This window comes from Myotis yumanensis, unplaced genomic scaffold (assembly GCF_028538775.1).
Source record: "Myotis yumanensis isolate MYYU_CA2020_CCGP unplaced genomic scaffold, mMyoYum1.0.hap1 SCAF_4, whole genome shotgun sequence".
Classification (NCBI taxonomy): Eukaryota; Metazoa; Chordata; class Mammalia; order Chiroptera; family Vespertilionidae; genus Myotis; species Myotis yumanensis.
Window position 1 is genome coordinate 73873591 of NW_027223755.1, and position 5806 is coordinate 73879396.

A 5806-nucleotide genomic window follows, 5' to 3' on the forward strand; every position below is an offset into this window, starting at 1 on the left:
GCTATTTATTTTCAGTGCCTTATTTTAACAGTGCTCCAATGTGGGTGATGTATTATTTGGTTACTTGTTTATAACCTAGGGGACATTAGAAAGTTGGATAGCTCCTAGAGATAGAAACTCCATATGGAAGATTTGTAGGGAGGATCTAAACCATCTTTCTGCTCATATCAGATCCTTGGTTGATAGCTTCAAGAAATCAATGGGATCAGGTTGTATTGTAAACTTCCAGGCACTGTGAAGTCCAGGGTATTTTAGGGAATATAGAGATGCTGGCAGGGAAAGAAAACAATGAGCTGCAGAGTCAATTAGGGACATGTACTTAATGGGAATGTTTCTGAATTTGTGAAATTCATCCATATTATGGAGAACCCTAAGCACTAGAAGATCTGATCTTCAGGTCAAGAATTGGTTTGATGAGAAATGAAAAGGAAGGACAATGAACAAGAATTCTGATGTTGGTGGATCAACCAGTCAATGCATTTCTACTGGGTTTTGGGGCCTCTGGCAAGCCCCTCAAACCACACATACAGAATTAAGCTTAGAAGGCAAGAGAATTCCAGGAATTTGCAAGAATCCTGTGGCCTTTGTTAAGTCAAATTCTGAGAAAGTTCCTTTTAAACCAAACCATCAACTAAAAGACTTTTTTTTCCCCTCACATACTCAAAAAAATTCTGAGAGTGGGATCTATAACCCATTTTCAAGCTTGAGTTTTTAGTGCTGGTGTGGTTTCAGGGGGGTGTAAATAACATATACACAATATATATGCATGCATATCATATACAAAGAATGCATACAATACAAAATTTGCATATACAATATGTGAAAATACAATACAGAATACAAATACAGTATACATACAACATACATCCTTACAAATGTATTTATATTGTATGTATATTGATATATTGTCCTCTTAAATGTGTTTGATAAAACTTTCTGTAAAATGTCTTTACATATTCATAGAAGCCACATAACACATAACCAATGAGTGGCTATTAGGAAAACAAAATATTAGAAGTAATTGATTGAGGTAAAAAAAAAATGAACTATAGTAAAAATAACTTGTAGAATAAAAAAATGGTGGTGGCTCAGGGAATACATGACCCTTGCCCCTCCCCCAAACTACCAGCCAGGAAGGAAGGCACAGGGCGGGTGATAACAATTGAGAGAAGGAAGGGTTGATAACACCTGGGGAATGGGACTCAATAGTTTCCCAACTTCTTTTTTTTTTTTTTTTGAATAACTTCCCTTTTATTCCCTCCCCTTTATGTTTCTTTTTTTTGGAAATACACAGACATTTTTAATGGAAGCAAAATGGGGCAACGGCGTCAGCTAACAGGGATTGAGATCAGGCGAGGCAGAGCGGTGCTGTACCCGGTCATGGAAGCCAAAGCAGCCTGGCGGCAGGGGGGTTGGAGTGGCTTGGCCTTGGGGGCCTGCGAGGAGCCCAGGTTGCCAGCTTCATCCCTGGGGAGCAGAGGCTCTGGCCCAGCTGGTTCTGAGAAAACCTCAAGGGTGGGCACCTGGCAGCTCCCAGAGACTCCTCAGCTTAATTACTTAATCACACCCAGCGAGTAATCAATCAACCCACAAGTATTTAATTGATACCACGCTAGTGAGCCTGTGAGCTGAGTGAGAGCCTGCGAGCTGAGTGAGAGCCTGCGAGCTGAGTGAGAGCCTGCGAGCTGAGTGAGAGCCTACGAGTGAGGACTTTGGTGGGAACTTTTTTCTCCGCGTCTTCCAGGACACTTCTGGACTAAACACAAACATCCAGTCGGCCTCTCAGAACCTCTCCACAGTGCTACTCGCACGTGGCAGCTGCTGGCTCCCCCGGCTGAGATGTCCCCATGACAAGGCGGGGGACTGACTGGGCACCCCCGATAGAAGCCACCAGTTTTGGTAACCCAACCTCTCAAGGCACAGGTCACCGCACACTTGGAAAAGGGACTGAACAGGGGCGTGGGATCCTTGGGGGCCACCTGAGAGGCTGCCTCAGTTTTCTCATCTATTAAATGGAGGTAATAACAGCTTCTGCCTTGCGGGGTCGCTGAGAGGGTGCAGAGATGATGTGCTAAAGCGCTAAGGGCTATCCTGCTTGTTGCCCTGGACTACAGACGGCAAAACTGAGGTTCAGGGAGATGGTGCACTTGGCTGCCTGAGTCCCAGAGCTGAGGCTCCAGCCAGAGCTCCTCCACCGAATGCCGTGTTGTTGGCGTTGAAAGACTCACATGCCTGGATGGAGGTTCCTGGGGTGTGAGCTCCAGGCCTGACCCCTCTGTCTGCAGAGATCGCTGACACAGGAAGAACCGGCAGAAAGAGGAAGGAAGGGATCTGCTATCAGGACTTTCCTGACCCATTCCAAGTAGCATGAGCCTGAACGGCTCAGCTCTGGTTGGACAGGGCCTGCGAAGCCCGAGCAAGATGCTGAGCCCCTTGGAGCCTCGCCTGCTCACAGTGGGGGAGTAGGGAGTCCTCCCTCCAGGGCTTATGGGGAAGACCTGACGAGAGAGTGACCAGGAGTTCATCAGGCAACTCGGGAGAGAAGATGCTGCAGGATAACTGCTCGTGCAAAGGCCCAGTGAATTCGAAGCACTGCCCTCGACGGCTAGTTGACCAAGACCAGTGGCCCTTGGCTGGGACGCACAGTAAAGGCGGTACCCCCGCCTGCCATTCTGATGGCACCTCCCTCCGGGGCCACTGGACTGTGGCCGCTGGGGTCCCTGTGAGGGCTGGCCGTGGCAGAGGCCTCTCCAGAGCTGTTGTCACTGGGACCCGCCTGGGCAATGCCCTTTCTTGCCCCTCAGGAGGGCACACGGACAGGGACGGCAAACTGCCCTGATTCACTAAAGCACCTGGAGCCACGTGACCTGCCCTGGTAGTGACAGGTTCCTAGCGCTGCCTGGGCTGCTGGGACACTGCAGAGAACAGACACTTCAGGCCCGGCGGCTGGCCTGAGGTCTCTGTCCCAGCTGCTCCCCAGCCTCGGTAGCCCGAATGCAGCCACAGCAACAGTGGAGAAATGGGCGTGGCTGTGAGCCAATAGCACTGTATTTGCGGTCACTGAAATTTGAATTTCATGTAATTTTCACTTGTCATGAAATGCCATCCTTTTGGGTCCCCCCCCCCAACATTCTTTCCACCATTTCAAAACATGAAGACCCTCTGGGTCCCTGAGCTGCGCAAACACGGTGGCCCCAGGCTGCAGTGCAACCCCTGATGCCAAGGAAAGTGTCAGATGGACCTGGTGAGCTGCTGCACCGCTCGGAGCCTCGGTTTCCCCAGTGCGAGTCCCACCTCTGTGCCCGCAGCACAGCCAGGCAGCCCTGCGCCCCAGGCCCGGGCACCAGGTCTCAGAGGACCTCATGGGGCTGTGCTGAGCCTCCCAGGCCCTGGGCCCCAGAGCAGGTTGTTGGGAAACAGAACCCAAGCTCGGACGGCCATGGAGGGCAAAGAACCTGCTCAAGGGGCCCAGCGGCCTGGCCGACGAGATCAACTTTGAGGACTTCCTAACCATCATGGCCTACTTCCAGCCCATCGACGTCACCATGGACGAGGAGCAGGTGCAGCTGTGCCGGAAAGAGAAGCTGCGATTTCTGTTGCACATGTATGACTCAGACAGCAACGGCCGCATCACCTTGGAGGAATATCGAAATGTGGTGGAAGAGCTGCTCTCAGGGAACCCGCACATCGAGAAGAACTCGGCCCGCTCCATCGCCAACAGGGCCATGATGGAGGCGGCCAGCGTCTGCATGGGGCAGATGGAGCCTGACCAGGTGTACGAGGGCATCACCTTCGACGACTTCCTGAAGATCTGGCAGGGGATCGACACTGAGACCAAGATGCACGTCCTCTTCCTTAACATGGAGCCCATGGCCCTCTGCCACTGAGTGCTCCCTGCGGAGACCGCACTTTGCACCACACAGCCTCCCCGAGGCCAAGCAGCCCCCCAAGGCCTGAGCAGCCGGTCCGGGACCTGTGGCCACAGCTCATCCTGCCCCCCAGGACAGGGCATGGTGTGTGGGACTTTACTGTTTTTATCTCTAATAAAAAAGGAACAGGGTTTGTTAATGAAAAAAAAAAAAAAATCCACTGAGCCAAACCAGCTAGGGCCCTCCCTGCATAATTTTTAAAAAATCTATTTTTTTTAAAGTAAAAATTTTTTATTTTGATTGATTTCTCAATGAATGGTTCAATATAATGCCAGTTTTTAATGGCAAAAATTTGGTTCCAAACTCCATGATGCTACAGAGAGCTACTGCTTTTCCCAGGAAGTAGGTAAACAGCTGGAAACAGAAAGCACGACTTCCTAGCAGCATGGCAACTTCTTACCTGCAGACCCAGTAGCCTGCACCTTCTATACGCTAAACGGCACAAAGATGAGCTGGTGACAAAAGTGAGAAGTGGGGAACAAGATATGAACACAGAAAGGAGCAATACACGCACGTAAAGACAACAGTTGTGTACAGCTGTAATCATTCCTTCCATTATACATATTATATACAGTAACATTCAGGTATCTGAAACTAAAATAACTAACTGACAAATTCTAATATTACTCAGAATAATTCTATCTCTATTAACAAGAAAAGCAAAACCTCTGAGTTTCTCTTGGAAAATTTGAATTCAGGGCATTATTTTACAATTTGGAAATCTGAGTAATCCAACTTTAAGATGACTTTCTCATTGTTGAAGTTTGCTCTGTCGATGTGTGATTTGGGACTTCCTTTTGTCTCAAGCCATTCCTGCATATGACGCACTTTGGAGATGGGACCTTGCAATTGTCCTTGCACTGTGCCCTGGTCTGTGTTCTGGACCCAGCCTACCAATCCCAGGCTTTTACTCTCAGCCTGCGTGTACTTGCGGAAAAACACCCCTTGCACCTTCCCAAACACCTCATAATCCACCGATATCAGGGTGTCCCCTTCCGCCATGTTCATGCTCGAACCTCGCTTCCACACGCCCCGGATTCCTCGCCCACGAACATCTACGGCCAATGGAACTGAGGGCCCACCCCGGCCGGGCTCACCCTCCCGGCCTTCCCGTCCGCAGGCCAGCAGCACAAGCGACCACCGACCACCGACCTCCGACCGCCACGCCAACGGCTCCCCCCTCGCAGGCTCCCTTCTGATGGGATTCTGTGCCTCGACCCACCACTCAGAGTGAAAAGAAAGAACCATCCTCCCCCAAAACCCTTTCTCAAGGGGCCTCAGAATTAGTTTCTATGGAATCCAGAATATGTGTCCAGAATAAAGAAGTGTGTAAGTATCACAAAGGTAGGGGAGAGCCTCCCCAGGCAAGAGATGATCTCAAAATTACATGGGACCAGCAGAAGCACCTTGGTAGAGGGTAAGAATGAGATTGATCAGCAGGGGCAAGAAGAAGCAGGTGGAGATTTACAGCACATACTCTGGATGTGACGAAAGCTAAAAAGGGGGGTTCTTCTAAGTAGAATGGGTGAGCAAAAGTTTTCTGTTCTCCTATGAATAACCCTGCCAGCGGAGTGGGGGATTCCAGCAGTGGTGACGAGCTGGCTCTGGCTGGTGAGAGCTGATTGTGTACCTCTCTTCCCAACTCCACATTCTGTGATATCTGACAGGTGGCCTGAGATGAGTCTTGGTAGAATTATGTAGTGTTTATATCATAGAAATATGCAAATGATGCAAATCAGAGCCTGCTTTTTAAAAAATACTTCCAGAGAACTGGATTTCAAGTATTTGTGAACATGCCATTGGCTCCTAGACTCTTTGGTAATAGAAATCAGAAATTCACATGTTGAACTGCATTTTGTTTTCTTTTGAGCTCTTGC

At 49.4% G+C, this 5806-nt stretch overlaps 2 pseudogenes; one reads left to right on the top strand and one right to left on the bottom strand.

Moving 5' to 3' along the window:
- Window positions 1-2367: 2367 nt before the first annotated feature.
- LOC139009450 (calcineurin B homologous protein 3 pseudogene) lies at window positions 2368-3887 on the top strand (annotated as a pseudogene).
- A 719-nt stretch (window positions 3888-4606) lies between these two features.
- Window positions 4607-4993, bottom strand: LOC139008161 (acylphosphatase-1 pseudogene; annotated as a pseudogene).
- Between the last annotated feature and the right edge of the window lie 813 nt (window positions 4994-5806).